Raw genomic sequence first — 20,717 nt, forward strand, 5'->3', positions numbered from 1 at the left:
CTATTAGCTAAAAGTATCTAATAGCTATAGAACCTTAATGTAAAGGTCCTTATGTTGAAATTAGACCATTAATGAAATAAGTGGACATATATGGACTTATATTAAGGTGTTTTAAATGGTTTATAATAAGGTTAAAATAGTAAATTACGTATTAACTTAAGTAAATTAACATAAAATAAATTATCATTTTTTTGTTTCTTCTTATTCAACCAAAAATCAAGAAGGGAGGAAGCCATTTTTAAGCATTAGGGTTCGGTCACTTTAAGGCTAAATTGGTAAGTGATTTTGACTCGATTTTTAATGATTTTTATGTTTTTGTGATCGTTGCAACTAGTACTAGCTAGCCCAAGGACTATTTTGAAAAATTGTTAAAGATTTTGAGTGATTCCATTGATGAATACATGTGCATTTTGAAGTTTCTTGATAGATTATGAATGATTGTTGATAGATATGCAAGTTTTGTTAAGTGATTTTTAGTGAAAATGTAAAATAGGGATTAAATTGAGAAATATTGAAAATTTATGGTTAAAATGTGAAATAAATGAAAAATATGGGCTCCTAGGGTCTTAATGGTAATTTGACTAAGCATGGGTCTTTTGAAATTTGCATGAATTTGTGATTTTGTGTAATAAGGACTAAATTGTAAAAATGTGAAAGTTTAGGGGAAAATGTGTAAAATAGCCCTAATGTATATTTTGGATTGAATTGAATAAATAGATGATTAAATAAGTTAATTTTGAATATATTTAGATCAAGAAAAGTGGAATTCAAATCTAGATTGGGGGAAAACTAAAGTTATCGACTAATCGACTTATTTCTTCGTTTCCACATTCGAGGTAAGTTCATATGTGATATATTTCAATAAAAATGTATTTCATATGCTTTGATATTGTATAAATTATGAATACGAGACTGTGGATATGAATGATAGTGATTCGACGATGATTCGACATTCGAAATCCTGATTGAACTTTAGGAATAGTTTAGGATGCTAGTGACATATCATTAGGGGATATGTTGAGTTGGCTTCGGGCCATGACATAGCACTTCAAGTGCAAGTTATAAAGATTTGGCTTTGGGCCATGCATATTGGCTGATATGGCTTCGGGCCATGATATCAGTATTTCGGAGATAAGTTACATTGATTTGGCTACAGGCTACGGTATAGGTACTTATCGTGTGAGACCCTTGAGTATCCGACTTCTATTTCAAATGGTTTAATGGGTAAATGAAAGACGAGAATATGCATGAGATTGATACGAGATAGTACAGATATGTGCATAAACCATTTTAACGTTGAATTGAAAAAATGATGATGAAAGTATATACTTTTGTGAATGAGTATTTGAAAGGTTTGTTAGCTAATGTAAGCTACATATTGGTGTATTTAAAATTATTGAATTATGTTTATATCATTGCTTTAAGCTTATTTCATTCGAGCTTACTAAGCTTTATAGTTTACATCATTTAATTTTCTATGTTTTATAGTGAATACAAAGCTAGCTCGGATTTGTGGATCGTCAGAGATCGCTTCACACTATCCACCTATCTTTTGGTACCTATGAACTTTGGTATTTAAGTATATGGCATGTATAGGTATTTAGAGTCATTTTGAATATGGGCTGATAATGATTTTGGTTATAACTTGTTAATGAATTTAGCCATATGAATTGGCATTGTAAATATGTATGTTTGATTAATAAATATAGCCATTAGATATGGCTTAGTTTGGTAAATTTGGTTGTGTGCATATATGTGCATATATAGTTGATATTTTGAGTTCATGGATGAATATGTGAATGGCTTATATTATGAGGCTTATGGATATTGATATAGTAAATGTTAAATGGTTGATATTAGATTTGAATTGTGCTTGTGAATTGGTGCAAAATGATGAATGTCTGGTAAAGGCTTAGTTAGTTGACTTGTATATGTGTTTTGGTATGTTTTGATCGAGTAAAACATAAGTTATAAGCATGTTGGTTGTTAGTATTGGAAATGATATGAATTAGTCTTGATTGTTGCTAAATTAGATGTTCATTTATACTTTGAATTGGTGTCATTTGGGTTGCGTAGGTACATGCAAATTTGGGTGGCAAATTGGCTTGGTAAATAGCCTATTTTTGTCCACACGTGCAGAGACACGGGCGTCTGTCTCAGCTGTGTGTGACACATGGTCAAGTACACGGTCGTATGTTTTCTGGTGTTAATTTTGAAATTAAGTCAGTATGCTCCACACGACCTCACACATGAGCGTGTGACTTGGCCGTGTGGCATAAGTCAGTATACCCTACAGGTTTGGCACGGCCTAGCACACGGCCTGGCACATTGGCATGTAGGATCATTTTTAGGGCACATAGGCTAGCCACACAGATGTGTGTTTTGGCCGTGTGACCCAAGTCAGAGAGTTACACGGGGTCAGACCACACGGCCAGTGACACGAGCGTGTTTGCTAGCTATGTAAGACACACAGTCTGGCCACACGGGCGTGTTAAAGTTTTGTGAAAGTTTCTTAAGTTATCAGTTTAGTCTCGAACCATTCCCAAAGCATGTTTAGGGCCTAGTAGGCTCGTAATAGGGACAAATTGTTTGAGATTGAATGATGATTGTATGAATTGATTAAATGTATGTGAAAAGTATGTTTAAATGTGATGTAAGTCTGGTAATGCTCCGTAACCCTATTTCAGCGTTAAATACGGGTGAGGGGTGTTACATTTCTTTCTCTTTTGGAACATATTTTTCGTATATCTACTAAGTCTTACAAATTCTCATTCATATTCCATCACAGATATTCTTCCTTGTCTCAGATACATAAATTCTTTCTTCATTTGTTCTACATAAATTTGGTTTACATACCTTTCCCTAAATTTTTCCAGAAATAAGTCCAAGTCAATAATCTCTTTCGGAGTCACACTAATTAACGTTTCCTATCATTGATAAGCTTCTTCTTCTAACAAATATATGACATATAATAGACTGTTTTCTGGTGTACACTTTAATTCTTTTTTCACTCCGTATACACGAGACAATCATTGTTTAGCCACAGTGGGATAATCACTTTCGTCCTCATGAAACTCCTTAGCACCCCTTTTTCGAATTTCTTTCATAAGATCAACTTTAGGAGGAGTTGCAATAGTTACTGTGGGGCAGGTTGTGCTGGGTGAACCACTTCAGGCTATAGTTGCTGAGGTTGTTGTGGCTGAGACGCTTGAGTCTTGTTCCCATAAAATAATCAAACATTTGTGCCATCATTGTAAAGAAAACAATTTTGAAGGCATTTCCAGAAGCGTCCATACTATTTGCAGGAGTCTGCTCTGAGTAGCATGAGGCATATGACTTTCTATTTCCTCTCCAATAGCTTTCTTTGATCCGTTTGACATCTTTCTTATATCATTACAAGAAAATTCAAATTAGTTCAAACAATAAGGACTAAGCCAAAGGCGTATCATGTATGATAGGGTGTGACATAGCCTTTAATTTTTTTGAGAATTGAATCAACCTTAGCTCTGATACCAAATTTGTAACACACCAAATCCGACCCTATAATAGGATTCAAAAATAGTGTATTACTACTTGAAAATAAATTGAATTAAAAACATTTTGGAAGAAGTTTGAAGAATTCTTACAAAGTTATAGATATGGCTTTTTTTAGATGTTATTTTACCAAGTTGAAGGAAATATCATCAAATTGAAAATAAAATACAATTCATATCGCGTATAAATTCAAATACGGTAACTTCATGAAAGAAATGTATTGACTTAAATCCAAATATTAGTACTTTGTAAAAACCTCTTCAAAATAGAGTCTTAATGAACATAAATTCTTTGTACACATCATTTTCAAAACACACCTATGTGCTACCCCCATAAGACATGCATGATACAGGCACAAAGCAGTCACCTCACAATTTTAATAGCACAATGGCGTAGTTCTTGAATAAAATCTTCATTCAATCCGCAAATCCTGAGAAGGAAAAAGGATAACAGAATAAGTTCGAATGACCTTAGTGAGTTCTAAAAAGAAATCATACATTACATAACATAATACATCATCTAAACCCTTCGAGAGATCTTACATGTATAACACAAAGTACACCTACTGGAGTATACATGACACAAACAAACTCATTACGCCAACTCATATAACTTGGGCGTATACTGTACGCCAACTTAACATAACTCATACAGATCCATCTTCATGCCATCCACATACTCAAAATTCAGGATCAGAAGCATATCTTACAAACTTATTCACATTCATTCTCTCGTAACTCCTCATATCATTTTTATTCAGAATAGCATGTATAACCATGATCTGCTAATCCAATTTACAATATATTTTCCCCACCGGTGGCTACACAAACGTATCACCACTTCTCATTCATCAAATATTAGATCATATCATTTCATACACTTCAAAAGTAGGTGGTAGTGGCTTAAGCATGAAGTGTAACACCCCAAACCCAGCCTAGACTTTATGGCCGGATCAGGCGATGTCACATGGTAGTGTGTTTGAAAATCGTGACTATACTTTAAAATAATTTCCGTTTAGAACCTTTTACTATTACATTATCAATTCTAAATCATGTTATTTGCTCAGTCAAAAGTTTATAAAACGTTTATTCGATGCGGAAGCTTTTAAAATGGTTTGCGTATTGGTGAGTATTTTGTTAAAATATTTGTTTCTTTTGAAAACCCGAGTTTTCCTAATACTAGCAGTTATAAACCATCACCAATAAAAATCCCAAATTAAAATAAAAATCCATAGAGGCCATATTACATTAAAATAACCAAATAAAACTAAAAATCATAAATAAGTACGAGACAATGTCAAAGGGGTCGTGTGGCCACCATCGAGTCCTCCGTTGCACCGATCTATCAAGTCTAAGGATTACTTGTATAGATAAAACAGAAGGGTGAGTTTTCAAAAACTAAGCGTGTAATCCCCATGCAAATAAACAGACAAACACAATCTGGGCTTAAGCCCTTTTTCAGTATCGGTCTCAGTCCAGTTTGGGCTTTAGCCCGTCTCAGTACAGAATCAATCATGCAGTAAAGCCTTAGACCATCACAGTAACAATAGCAGTATCAGGTATGCAGTCACAAAATCCTACCCAACCAGCCTCTACACACCATCTCCGTCCAACCCTACACTCTATGTGGGGATATAATCAACCCACCCATCCCTACACTCCAAATAGTACCGAATACGGCACTAGACAGTAATTTGCAGCTATACTGCCAGTAATTTAGGCTCGAAGCCTTTTAGTACATTTGCCCCGCATTGATGATTTGTTCGATCAGTTGAAAGGTGCTGCTTTGTTTTCAAAAATAGATATTCGATCTGGGTATTATCAACTGAAAATTAAAGAATGCGACGTGCCAAAAACTGCCTTCAGAACTTGGTATGGTCATTACGAGTTTTTGGTAATGCCATTTGGTTTAACTAATGCTCCTGCTGCATTCATGGACTTGATGAATCGAATTTTTCAACCTTATTTGGATAGATTTGTGGTTGTGTTTATTGATGATATACTAATCTATTCGAAGACCGAGCCTAATCATGCACAACACTTGAGAATTGTGTTACAGACCTTGAGAGAGAAGCAGTTGTATGCAAAGTTCAGCAAGTGTGATTTTTGGCTACATGAGGTTGGATTTTTGGGTCATATTGTTTCAGCTGAAGGAATTCGAGTAGATCCAAGTAAAGTGTCAGCAGTGGTGAATTGGAAAGCTCTGAAGAACGTAACAGAAGTGCGAAGTTTCCTGGGATTAGTGGGATACTACTGCCGATTTGTTAAAAAAGTTTTAATGATTGCTTTGTCGATGACTCGACTACTTCAGAAGAATGTTGAATTTGTATGGTCTGAAGAATGCCAACAAAGTTTTGACCAGTTGAAGAAGATGTTGACAGTAGCTCCAGTGTTAACTCAGCCAGAATCAGGTATACCATATGTTGTGTATAGTGATGCATCTTTAAATGGTTTGGGTTGTGTTTTAATGCAGTCAGGGAAAGTAGTGGCATATGCTTCTCGGCAATTAAAACCGCACGAGAAAAATTACCCTACCCATGATTTGGAGTTGGCTGTAATTGTGTTTGCTTTAAAAATCTGGAGACATTATTTATATAGGGAAAAATGTTATGTGTATACCGATCACAAAAGTCTAAAATATTTGATGACACAGAAAGAGCTAAACTTGAGACAGAGATGGTAGCTTGAACTATTGAAAGATTATGATCTTGTTATTGATTATCACCCGGGGAAAGCTCATGTGGTCGCTGATGCACTTAGCCGAAAATTATCATTGTTTGCACTTCGAGCAATGAATGTTCATTTGTCTAAGCGAGTGATTCAGATTTTAGAAGATATGTTCAGGTGTTGTATACTTGAGTTTGGCGGCAGCTGGGAAAGGTATTTACCTTTAGTCAAATTTCCTTATAATAATAGTTATCAAACTAGTATTAAAATGGCACCATTTGAAGCTCTGTATGGAAGAAAGTGTAGAACTCCATTATATTGGTTTGAATTAAGTGAACCGAAACTAGTGGGAATGGACTTGATTCGAGAAACCGAAGAAAAAGTTCGTATTATTCGAGATTGTTTAAAAGTTGCCTTCGATCGGCAAAAATCATATGCAGATTTAAAGAGAAGAGATATAGAGTTTAATGTGGGTGATCGTGTATTTTTGAAAGTGTCATCGTGGAAGAAAGTTTTGTGGTTCGGTAGAAAGGGAAAACTCAGCCAACGATTTATCGGGCCGTATGAAATCATTAAAAGAATCGGTCAGGCAGCTTATAGATTGGCTTTGCCCCCGGAGCTTGAAAAGATTCATAACGTGTTTCATGTGTCTATGTTGAGACAGTACAGATTAGATCCATCACATGTAATTCCTCATATGGAAATAGAGCTCCAACCCGAAATGACTTATTCAGAACAACCGGTGAAAATTCTAGCTTGGGAAATTAACGAATTAAGGAACAAACGAGTACCATTAGTAAAAGTGTTGTGGCATCGACATGGTGTGGAGGAGGCAACCTGAGAAATAGAGGAATCAATGAAATCACAATATCCAAACCTATTTTCAGGTAATAAATTTCAAGGACGAAATTTCTTAAGGGGGGAGAATTGTAATAGCCTAAATTTTCAGTGGTGTCGGAGCAGTGACTCGAGATCACTAAATCCAAAAAATGAGTAGAAAATATTATTGATTTAGTGAATATAAGTTAGATATGAAGTTAGGAAAATTTTTGAAGTAGCGAATAGTGGACTAGAAATAAATATTAAAATAATTATAATAAAAAAATGAGGTATCGAGACTTTAAAAATTTTAAACCGAGACATAAATATTTATAAAAATATTTATGGAGTTTTAATAAGTTAGTATTAAAGTTTCGTCAAGAAATTTTAAAGTTCCGATAGTTAATTGAATAAAAAGGACTAAATTGTAACAAATGTAAAATTTTGGAAAATGATTAAATAGCTTAAATGATAAAAGAAAGAGGGTTTAAAAGGCAAATAGACCCAATGTCCATTTGGGCTGGACGGCAAAGGCATGAAATCAACAAGAAAATAAGGAGAATTAAGGGTAAAATTGGAATATTACAAAATTTACTTAATAAAGCTAGGACTAAAGTGGAATTATCTAGATTTCTCTTTATTTTTCTACATTCTCATCAGAAAAAACACCATAGAAGGGTTTCCTTAAGCTGTTTTTTCATATTTTTACTACAAGTAGGTTCAATTCTTGATTATTTCTTGAAACTTTTGTGTTTTTGTGACTTTTACAACTAGGTCCACTTGTTGAATTCATTAGTTTTTGATTCTATGAAAGAAATTGAAAGTTTCTATGAATATGTGCTGAAAGTATATGGTGATTTAGCATGGAATTAAAGCTTTAAATTGTTTATATGCTAATTTTATTGAAAGAATTGAATAGAAAGTGAATGTTTGGGACCTAATAGTGAAAGGGTTTGAAGTTAGGGTTTTATGTGGAAATTCTAAATTTAAATAATTGTGAAATAACTTATAATGTCTAGATAAAGCATTAATTGGGAAAAATTAGCTTAATTGAGGGGTTAATTGAGCAAAGACTGAATTGTATGAACTGTGAAGTTTGGGGAAAAAATCGAAATCAACATTTGCACTAAAACAGTTTTGGACAGCAGCAGTAGTCTAATTTTGAAAAATCACCAAAAATTTTAGAAATCGAATTAGAGAATTAATAAAATATTAAATTAAAGCTTATTGAATCTAGTTTCTTATAGAAAAAATGGTGTAAGCAACAGAATTGTAAATCATGAGATATAATAGATTTTGTGAGACAATGTCAGAATGATTTCAGATTCCCCTATTCTAAATTTGAAAAATCATAAAAAAATGGATAAAAATAATTAGGGGCTTAAATTTATAGTTTTAAAATCCCTAATGAGTTATTTTCAATAGAAATAAACACAGACATCATATGAATTCCGTACGATGCGATAATTAATTTTTAGTGAAGAAGGGTCGGAATTGTCAGACAGCAGAACAGGGGTGACTTTAAAGAATAAACTGTACTTATTGGCTAAATCAAAAATTCTAAAAATTTTATAATAAGAAGATATATGAGTCCAGTTTCAGGGAAATTTAGTGGATCCTAATTTGGAGTTCTGTAGCTCAAGATAAAAATAATTTAGTGACTATGACACAGATGGACAGTATTGGAATATACATAAGTAAATAATGAAATTATAGATAATATTACTTATAAGCAGGTTATAAGCATTAAGAATGTGAAATAGAGTGAAGATGAAGTCAATACTGATAAGTGAATGATTTTACAATGATAGATCGAGAACCCAAAGCAAGTTGAGGAAAAGAAAAAGTAGCTGATTAGTCCCTAAACTTTCACAAATTTTGCAAATCAACCCAGGTAAGTTCATATGGTTGAAATTTAATGATTAAAAGTTAATTTTATGAATTATATAATGTATGATGAGATATATTTATTGATGAATAGAGAATAAAATAACAACCCGAAAACCGAATAAATGATCAAATTGAGCGGAACGTCTACTTCTTATCTGTGACAAGTGATAAGTGGTAGCCTCAGCTACACTTATCTAATCAGTGACAAGTGACAAATGATAAGTGGTAAATTTAGCTACACTTATCTGATCAGTGACAAGTGATAAGTGATAAGTGGTAGCTTTAGCTACACTTATCTGATCAGTGACAAGTGACAAGTGATAAATGTGATCAGTGTAAGACTGTGGCAAGACTATGACTTCAAAAAGTGATAAGTGATCATACGCAAGACCATAGTTATACTATGGCAAAGTGGAAGTGAAGTACTCAATTTTCTGTAACTGTTCCCTAATTTGATTAAGAATGATATGTGACAAATGGGGCCAAAAGAATTAAAGGAAATGGATAAGTGGTAATGAGTTTATACAAGGGAACTCACCAATGACTGTGGTTGACAAGTGAACTTAATAATTGTGTATATTGTATAAGTGTATAAATATTTGGTAAGATTTATGTTTTATGCCTATGAACTTACTAAGCTTCTATAAGCTTACTTGAGTGTAATCAATGTCTCTTGTAGATTGACGTGGAAGTATACGGAGAATCGGATCAACACAGAGGATCATACTATCCAGATTATCTCTGGTAGCTTTTGTAAATTTCCTTTTTGATTTATATGGCATGTATAAGGTTTGATGATTATATAAATGTTAAGACTTGTTTAATGAATATGCATTAAAGTAAAGAATGATGAATATGTTAAATGGTATAATTATAATAGAAGTATAATTTGGTATCAAATTGGTTGAAATGAATTGGTTGGTTGAATTGGTCTCGGTTTTAAAGTTTGTAGGGAAGGTTAGATATTTTTAAAGGGGTTATATCGAGCTTATAAATAATAAAAAAAACTTTGGGATTTTGCGAAAAATTCCCTATGGTTTCGATTTAATTCTGGTTTGGTCCCGAAGTATGTTTTGGGCTTTGAAGGCCCATCTATAGGACGTCATGACATGTTTTAGTAAATGAATAGTATTTAACTCATAATAACGGAAAATTAATTCGGTAAACTCCGGTAATACCTTGTACCCTATTTCGGCGACGAATAAGGGTAAGGGGTGTTACAAAAGAGGTTTTCTGAACTTAAGTTTTCAAAGAATTTTTAGAGAAAATCAAGAAAGAATAAGAAAACATAAAGGTGTTTATAAAGACCACTGTTATCCTTATATACTTAATCTCGGAGACAATAATTGGTGGCAAAATTAGATAATTCCACTTACTCTCTTAATTCCCGTGATTAAATGCTCTTAACTTAATTTAAGTCTTATCATCACAATAGTCTAGTTCCTTTCTAACTAAGTCTCAACTTAACTAACCAAATAACCATACTTACATAATAAACAAATCTAAATAATTGCGAACTTACTGAGTTCACTCAAAACATCTAATTTGGGTGAATACTTACAGAAGAGTCCGTCAAACCATAGAACATGCCAAAACAAAGAGTTTGTCAAATGGCGCATCATACAGAATCCTATACTTAGTCAAGACAAACACTTTACTTACTCATACCCATCTTTATTTTACCAATAACACACCAAACAATAACTAGATATAGAGACTTCATCGGGCGGGTGTTACAGTTTGGACGCTGACTCGGCATTCGTAGGGCTCAGCTCAGAATATTGATTTCTATATAAAAATATTTTAGATTAGTTATTTTATAATTCAAGTTATTTGAAACTATATTAATATTGTAGTGGCATGAGACTTTGTTTACTGTTTTTACTTAGGCATGCATTACATTTAAATCATTTAGGGTATTAGAATATGAATTGTATCTAATTATGCATGAAACATGATTTTTATTAAAATTACGTTAATATTACTTTTTTATGCTAAATTGTAAATGTTTTTGTTAAAAAGCAATTTAGATTTTTAACTAAGTTTTCAATAGTAATTGTTGTTATAATGAATATGTTAAACTTAATTATTTTTCTTAAAACTCCGAGTTTTTTGAAAAGAAACCATAGCTTCTTTCTAAAATAAACAAATGTTTAAAGGTAATTGTTTTTAAAATTATAATAATTTTACCAGGCTATTTCGGTGGCTAATGTAATCCCCCAAATTCGAGTCTAACGTCTAGGCTGGGTTGAGGAGGTTACATTTAGTGGTATCAGAACCAGTATTATAAAACTCGAACTATGAAAATTTAAATAAGTCTACATGCATGTTATAGAAAGGGTGTTTTGGGAAAAACCATGCCATAAAATTCTTTTTAAAGAATTGGTTTTCTTCAAGAAATAAAATTCGAGACTCCAATATTGGTCCTGCTTTAGTTATTAATACTTTTGGGAAACTTTATATAAACTGTGATTGTTAAACTGTTAACTCTCAAGAAGTAGTTAATGTTTGAACCCCTTTGTTTGAAACTTGTAGATATCCTTTAAAACCTATATTTTCATGAGATCATTATGAATACCCAAGGTAGACATGGTAGGGGTAGACCGCATAGGGCTACACCTATAAAGCCACCGATTGTTCAGGGTTAAGACCCAGTTTATGGAGAGGAGTATGTAAAAAATTCCACCACCAATGGTGGTGGAGGCTACGAGAACAACGATGATGCCGTGACATAGGCGATCGTGGATTGATTGACTAAGTCTACGCACTTCATACCAGTTAGGACAGATTATTCTCTGCAGAAGCTGACGAAGCTTTATACTTCTGAGATAGTGAGACTGTATGGGGTACCAGTTTCAATTATCTCTGATAGGGATCTTAGTTTCACGTTTCGATTTTGGAAGAAGGTACATGAGGCTCTAGGTTCAAAGTTGGACTTCAGTACTGCGTTCCATCCTCAGACTGATGGTCAATCGGAGAGGGTGATTCAGATACTGGAGGATATGTTGGGAAGTTGTGTTATCGAGTTTCGAGGCAGTTGAAAGGAGTATCTGCCGCTAGCGAAGTTCGCTTATAATAACAGTTTCCAGTCTAGCATCCAAATGGTAGCTTACGAGGCTCTGTATGGTTGTAAGTGCCGCACTCCCTTGTGTTGGACTGAGTTGGGTGAACGACGTGTTCTGAGTCTTGAGTTAGTTTCTGAGACTGAGGATAAGGTCAGATTGATTTATGGATCGACTAAAAATGGCATTGGACAGATAGAAATCTTATGCAGATTTGAAGAGACGTGAGATTGTGTATTCTGTGGGGGACTTCGTGTTTCTCAAGGTCTCGCCATGGAAAAAGATTCTGAGGTTTGGTTGTAAAGGTAAGCTGAGCCCTAGGTTTATTGGGTCGTACCAAATTCTGAAACGAGTAGGACTGGTCACTTATCAGTTGAAGCTACCTCCAAAATTAGACCATATTCACGATGTGTTCCATGTCTCAATGTTGAAACGCTACCGCTCTGATCCCTTGCATATTGTCCCTGTTGAAGAGATTGAGGTTAGGCCAGACTTGACCTTTGAGGAGGAGCCAGTTCAGGTTCTAGATCATGACATTAAGGTTCTGAGGAAGAATTTCATTCTACTGATGAAGGTTTTGTGGCGTAATCATAACACTGAGAAAGCTACGTGGGAACCTGAGGATGTGATGTGCCAGCAGTATCCTCACCTTTTCTGACCAGGTAAATTTCGAGGACAAAATTTTCTTTTAGGGGGTAGAGTTGTAACGTCCCAAAATTCTTATTTTTTGGTTATTGTGAAAATGTGACACAATTGTATATTTACATTAGTGGTTAAGTGCTCTGGATGTGTCTGAGAGTCTTAAGTTCAAGCCCTGACTTTGGCAAATTCTAGTATTTTTCTTACTTAACCCCTATTTCTGGCTAGTAAACTTTTAACTAAAAGTTTGTAAGTACTTACCAAAACAGGCCTGCTAGTGCGGTGGTTAAGGAGAGTGTTGGTTGGTAGAGGGTTAGGAGTTCGAATCTTTGGGCGAGCGTAAGGACAGATATTTTTATTTGTTCATCGGTTGGAGAGTTTGAGTTGTATTAAAAATCTGAGTAATGGGAGTTTGGTAGAAAGAATTTAGGGGAGTTGATTTTGGGGTTATTAGATTTTCTGATTATTATCATTTTCTTTTTGTAAAATTTTGATTTTTTCAAAACTCCCACCTTTCTGACGCCATCTTTTCTCCTTTTCTTCTTCTCCTTTCATTTTTCTGTGGTCAAGCCCGAATTCTTCTTTCTATTCTTCTTTCTATTTCCGTCTCTTTTTGTTGGCTACAACACCTTCGTTCCGTTAGGTCAATTTTCATCACACGTTCTGCATCTTATGTGGATTAAGGGTCTCATCGTGCTATTGCGTAATCAACTATTTCGAGGTGCTGGGGTTCTAGAGTGCTCAGGGATCGTTGTAGCATCAGGCAAAACCAGGTGTGTACCCGATTGTATAGGAAACAGGGTTGTAGTGAAAGCCAAAACCCTATTTTTGACACCACAAGACGTGTAGTTACCCATGTGGTAGGCCGTGTGCCATAACACGGGCGTGTGATTGACGAGGCCTAGCTGTGAGCATAATATGCCACCGTATGATCGCCAGGTAGGCCGTGTGCGACACACAGGCTAGATTGATTTGGGTTGTGTGGCCACACGGGTGTGTGGGTCCACACCGGTAGTCCATATGAGCGTGTGAAATTCAGGGCCAAGCCATGTGATCCACACGGCCAAGGCCAAATTGGGCAATATGGGCCCACACGGGCAGGTTGCATGGGCATGTGAGCCCATGTATTTGAAATGTGCTCTAAGGTCGCATGGGTCGCCCAAGTCGACTTTGAACTTACTGTAGGGTCGATAAGCACTACTTAGGCCCCTTGTATGTGTGATGATTATATGCATGAATACTGAACTGTATGTATAACTGGAATTCGAGTATTAGCATATCATATATTGTATGTTGCATTGCATTGGGTTGGGATGTTGATATTTAGAGGAAGTGTACTAAAAGGCTCTTAGGCCTATTATCTGGCAGCCAGCTGCAAATTACTGATTATGTGCCGCATTCGGTACTACTTGGAGTGTAGGGATGGGTGGGTGTTTTAAACCCCACATGGAGTGTAGGGACGGTCGGAGATGGTGTGTAGAGGCTGGTTGGGTAGGACTCTGTTTACTGATTGATGTATATTTAATACTATTACTGTGATGGGCTTAGGCCCTAATGCATATCTGATATTGAACTGAAATGGACTAAGGCCCGGACTGCTACTGAAACTGAAATGGGCTTAGGCCCAAACTGCATTTGACTGCTGTTATGATTGACTGTATGCATGTTTTCTATGGGGTTACACACCGATTTTACGTAAACTCACCCATTTCTATTTTTGTCTGTATAGGTAATCCCCAGACTTAAACTGATCGGTGCGGCGGAGAATCTACGGTGACCACTTGTCTACTGAATGGTTTCAATTTCATTTATGGTTTTTATTGCTTATTTTGGGTATTTGATGTAATCTGGGACTTTGGAGTGTTTACCATTATTTTGGGAGTTTAAACTGCGAAACTCAACGAAAACTCGGTTTCACTAAAAGTAACATTTTCCTAAATGCGAATGATTTTCTTAAAATGTCACGGTTTTAAAAGCTTCCACTATAAAGTATGTTTTTAAATAGAACAAATTAACTAGAAAATAGTTTTAAAATTAACGAGATATTAATAGAAGCTAGTAAACGAAAATGGTTTTAAATTGATTAATTTGATTGCAAAATCTATTCCATGTGACATCGCTAGATTCGGTCATAACGTATAGGCCGGGTTTGGGGTATTACACTTTTACACCCCCAGGTCCCTCCCATATGGCAACATGGGGCGTAAAAAGGAAAGAGGAGGATGAGGTTTCTCTCGCTTTTGGCAATCGAAAGCCCGCATGACGGGCTATTAGCTCAGTAGTAGAGCACGCTCTTGATAATTGGGTCCTTGTGCCTGGGCTGTGAGGGCTCTCAGCCACATGGATAGTTCAATGTGCTTATCAGTGCCAGACCCTAAAATGTGGATCATCCAAGGCATATTAGCATGGCGTACTTCTCTTTTTCGAATCAGGGTTTGAAACTAAATTTCTCCTCAATAGGATAGATGGGGTGATTCAGGTGAGATTCAATGTAGATCAAACTTTCTATTCACTCGTGGGATATGGGCAGTCTGGGGGGGACCACCATGGATCCTCTCTTTTTGATAATCAATACATCCCTTATCAGTGTATGGATAGTTATCTCTTAAGAACATGTTTAGGTTCGGCTTCAATGAGAAAATAAAATAGAGCACCTAACAACGTATCTTGGTAGACCAAGAACTATGGGATCACCCCTTTCATTATGGGGTGATGGAGGGATCGTACCATTCAAGCCTTTTCTTTCATGCTTTTCCTGGAGGTCTAAAGAAAGCTGCAATCCATAGGATCTAACCGTAAGAAAAATGTTTGCTTGATAAATAATTCACTTTTTGGTCTTCGACTTTCTCAATCATTATGAATGCCATCGACCAGTGGAAATGGATGTGTCTATTTATCTATCTCTTGACTCGAAAAGGGAGCAGGTTTGAAATAGGATCTTAGAGTGTTTAGGGTTAGGCTAAGAGGGTATTTTAACACCCTTATTTTTTTCTTCCCATCGGAGTTATTTCTTATTTCACAAATACTTGCCATGGTAAGAAAGAATGGGGGAACAAGCACACTTGGATAACGTAGTACAATGAAAAGTTGTATACTGCATTCGGGAAGGATGAATCGCTCTTGAAAAGGAATCTACTGATTCTCTCCTAATTGGTTGGACCGTAAGTGCAATGATTTACTTCATGGGCAAGGTCTCTGGTTAAAGCCCAAAATGGCCTAGCTAGGCCAAGGAAAAGAATAGAAAAAGCATCTGACTCCTTCATGCATGCTCCACTTGGCTCGAAGGATATAGCTCAGTTGGTAGAGCTCCGCTCTTGTAATTAGGTTGTTGCGATTAAAGGTTGGGTGTCTAATTGTCCAAGTGGTAATGATACTATCTTGTACTTGAATCGGTGGCTCAGTTTTTCTAAGTAATAGGGAAGATGACTGAAACATGCCACTGAAAGATTCTATTCAGACAAAGATGGGTTGTCAAGAACGTAAAAGAGGTAGGACGGACGGTTGGTCAGATCTAGTATAGATCGTACATGGACAATAGTTGGAGCCAGTGGCTCCCCTAAGTTCCCCCATCTGGGATCCCTAGGGAAGAGAATTAAGTTGGCCATTACGAACAGCTTGATGCACTATCTCATTTCAACCCTTTAAGTGAAATGTGACAAAGGAAGGAAAATCCATGCACCAACCCTATCGTCTCCACCCTGTATGAACTACGAGATCACCCCAAGGACGCCTTCAGTATCTAAGGGTTACGGACCGACCATAGAACCATGTTCAATAAATGGAATACATTAGTTATCCACTCTCAGGTTGGGCAGTGGAGAAGGGTAATCACTCATTCTAAAAAACAACATTCTTAAGACCAAGGAGTCGGAGGGAGGAAAGCTCTCCACCATTCTTAGTTCTCCTATAGCAGGATCCTTTGGAACCATAAGAATTCTTAGTTAGAATGGGATTCCAACTTAACGCCTTTTGAGATTTTGAGAAGAGTTGCTTTTTGGAGAGCATAGTACGATGAAAGTTGTAAGTTGTGCTTGGGGAGGGAGTTATTGTCTATCGTTGGCCTATATGGTAGAATCAGTCGGAGGCCTGAGAGGTAGTGGTTTACCCTATGGCAGATGTCAATGGTTCGAGTCTGTGACAGCCTTAAAACGACCCTAGTCGGAATGTGGTTTCGGGACCACAAAACCGAGGCATAAAAATAATTTAATATTTATTTTATTGCCTATAATATGTGCTAACTCATGTGTGACATTTTTGATGTTTGATTTAGAGTTATAAATGTGAATTTCACTAGAAAGGACCTAGTAGAAAACTTTAAAAGTATGATGAGGAAATGTGTGATGACTAACTAAAGCATGCATGCAAAACAATGGCCTTGCATGTCAAATATCCCTCTTTTTATAGGAGGTGGCCGGCCATGACAAGGGAGGATGGGCAAAACATGTCATAGACATGTTTTGTTGGTGCATTAGGGAGAAACATTAAACTAAGGGGTATGGGTAATAAAAAAATGAAAAAAAAAATGTGTGTGAAGGCTTCTCCCCTCCCTATTGCCGTGTATTGAAGAAAAGAAAAGAAAAAAATTTGCTCATCCATTTCATTCTCTCTTGACCGAAAATACTAAAGAGGAAGGAAGGAATTTTTGCTTCATGTTTGGTTTGGAAGGGGATTAGGAAGAGATTTGGCTATACTTGCATCAAGATTAAGGTATGTTTGAGGTTGTGCCATGAGATTCATGCATGTTTTTAGTTGCTAGCTTGATGTTCTTATTAGCCCATGGTTCAAATCTTTGCTATGTCATGGAATGATATTCGCCAAAGGGATGTGGTGTTAATGCCATTGCATGCTAAATATCAAGCTTGATAATGATACATGCGATGGGGATTGAGGACTCTTAGATTTTCTTTTAGCATTTTGAATGAGATACTAAGTTCTTTGTTTAACCATGACCAAATTGAAACGGTATGGTGTTGTGGTGTATTCGCCATGGTATATCCATAAGTATGATTCATGCATGTTGCATGGTAGGTAAGATTTGAGCTTTGGATATGTGTTTATATTTGGATATAAGCAACTTGGGATTCGGCCCTTGCACCTACATGAATATATGTTTGCACATGATGTATTGGTATGACATATATGCTATTTCAAAGTGTATATTTGCTTGTGATGATGTTTCGGTTATGAAGTAAATGAGAGATGTGTATTGAGCTACAATATGTAATGCGTTAGTTAGTAAAATGTATGCTGTTTTGTGTGGTATTAAGTGTATAATTGGCCTCAACATGGACATGCATATTCGCCACATGAGGGAGTTGGTGTGCATGCATTCGGTTAGAGGCGAGCATATTGATGCCTATTCTTGGCTTGGAAAATTCGCTAAGGAGAGTACTAACTAATGTGTTGAATTGATTCGTGATTTCATACACATGTGACTCTAATGTCTAATGTATATAAAGGCTAAGTACCTTGAGCTTCACTTTGATGATTGAATGAATTGTATTGAATTGCTTGTTGTGATTAAAAATTGTGCATGACCATTGAGTATTTGAGCTAAAGGATGGCCAAGGCCATAGGACCATTTAAATTTCCTTATCATATTCGGCCATAAGCTATCATAATAAGATTTTAATAAGTTAAATTTGTGTGAATTAGCTCAAGAGCTTAGAGGACCACCGTTGGATAAGGGAAAGGAAAAAGTGATCGAATAGCCGTCGAAATCGTTCGACAACATCCGAGGTAAGTCTTCGAGTAATGACCCTACTTGAATTATATTGAAATCATGCTCCTTGTGTGTGTGGCTATTGAGTCGAAATTGTAAAGGTTTGATAAATATTTTGTGTTTGAGCCTTAGTAACGAAAATGAAATATGGATGTGTCGTGATTATTGATATATGTGTACATGAGCATTTGAATGATATCCGGCTAAGTCCCGAAGGCATTTATGCTAGTGATTATATCCGGCTAAGACCAAGGCATTCGTAGGAGTTGTTATATCCGGCTAAGACCAAGGCAATTGTGCAAGTTACCAAATCCGGGTTAAGACCAAGGCAATTGTGCTTGTGGTTATATCCGGTTAAATCAAGGTACGTGAATTCGAAATGAGCAATCTTGCTGTAAAATTTCAGTTTATACACTTGTGAAAATTCCAGCAATGAGGTATGTTCGTATGTGCTTGAATTAGTTGAGTCCTTACAAGTAAGAATTCGCTCAGTTGATAAACGAGCTACCGCCTTTGGCTAAGTTGTTCTTTTGTGTATAAACATAAGGGTCGGTAATGTGAAGTAAGTATGATTATGAGAATGTGTATTAATAAAGTGATTCATTTAGTTATGTAAACGTAATACTTTAGTCAAAGCTGATTTCATTACTTGAGACTTACTAAGCATTAAAATGCTTACCCGTTGCTTTGGCTCTCTGTTTTATAGATTTTGCTCGTTAGTATCGGATTCGGGATCATCAAGTCGAAGTCATCCACACTATCAAAGCCCCATTTTGGTACAATTTTGGTTGAACTTTGAAATGGCATGTATAGGACTACCCTCGGTTGTAGGTCATGTACCTTTCGGTTTTGTGTAAACTTGGATAGCCATGCGAAAATGGCTTATATACGTTTTTAGCATAGTACTATAATCGTTTGTATGTTGATCATTATGAGGTATGGAATGGTTTTGAAACGATTAGCCATTGGAATGGTTAATCATGATCACACTTTGTGCTATATATGCAAAAAGGGCCAATTGAATCATGGAAATCATGAAATAGGTAAAGCCTACCTTAAAGGCAGATGCTGACAGCAGCAGTGATGTGGATGTGAAAAATCACTAAAAATAGTAGGAATGGTATTAAATAGTGAATAAATTATGTAAATGAACCTTGATGAATCTACTTTCATATGGAAGAAACGAAACGGTCATATGAGTTATATGTTAAGAGATATTAAAGTTCTCGTGAAACAGGGCCAGAACGGTTTCTGGATCCCCTGTTCCGACTTTGGAAATTCATTGTAAATTAACCAGAGATAATTAGGAGTCATTACATATATGTATAGATTCCTCTCTGAGTCTAGTTTCTATGGAAACAAACGGCATCAGTATTGAAGCCCTGTACAGGGAGATATCCAATTCGTAATGCGTGAAGGTCAGTGTAGTCGAACCCTGGATTAGGGGATACTTTAACTAATAAACTGTACTAATTGGCCTGACCAAAAATTCTAGAAAAAATTATGTTGATGGACTTATGAGTCTAGTTTCAGGGAAAATTTACGAAACTGATTTTCGAGCTTTAAAACTCAAGATATGATTTTTAAGGCGACAGTGATGCAGTAACCAGCTAGTCTGGAAATTTATTTTTATGGACTGTGAAACAATTAAGTTAAGTCTGTGTGCACCTTGTGTTCGACTCCGGTAACGGACTCGGGTACGGGGTGTTACAGAGTCTGCTTATCTCCAACTCGTGAACTTAGCCAAAACAAAGCTATATGATAGTGTCCAATTTTTTTTGATTCAATAGTTAGTTTGATCAATGATTTATCATTCATGGACGTTGATAAGATCCTTCCGTTTCATTTAGTAGCACCTTACGATGGCATAGCCTTAAATTAAAGTAAAGTAAAGTTAAGGGTGAGGTTCAAACGAGGAAAGGCTTACGATGGATAGCTAGACACCTAAAGACGAGGAAAGGCATAGTAAGCAACGAAATGCTTCGAGGAGTTGAAAATAAACGTAGATCTGGAGATTCCTGAATAGGTTAACCTTTTGAATTGTTGCTTAATCCATGGGCAGACAAGAGACAACCTGGCAAACTGAAACATCTTAGTAGTTGGAGGAAAAGAAAGCAAAAACGATTCCCATAGTAACAACGAGCAAAATAGGAGCAGCCTAAATTGTGAAAATGGGGTTGTGAAGGAACAATAAAATTGTCATGCTACTAGGCGAAGCGGTGAAGTGCCGAACCCTAAATGGTGATAGTCTAGTAGCCAAAAGCATTACTAGCTTACGCTTTGACCTGAGTAGCATGGAACACGTGGAATCCTGTGTGAATCAGCAAGGACCACCTTACAAGGCTAAATACTCTTGGGTGACCGCTGGCGAAGTAGTATCGTGAG

The sequence above is a fragment of the Gossypium arboreum genome, chromosome 9, assembly GCF_025698485.1.
Source record: "Gossypium arboreum isolate Shixiya-1 chromosome 9, ASM2569848v2, whole genome shotgun sequence".
NCBI classification, from domain to species: Eukaryota; Viridiplantae; Streptophyta; class Magnoliopsida; order Malvales; family Malvaceae; genus Gossypium; species Gossypium arboreum.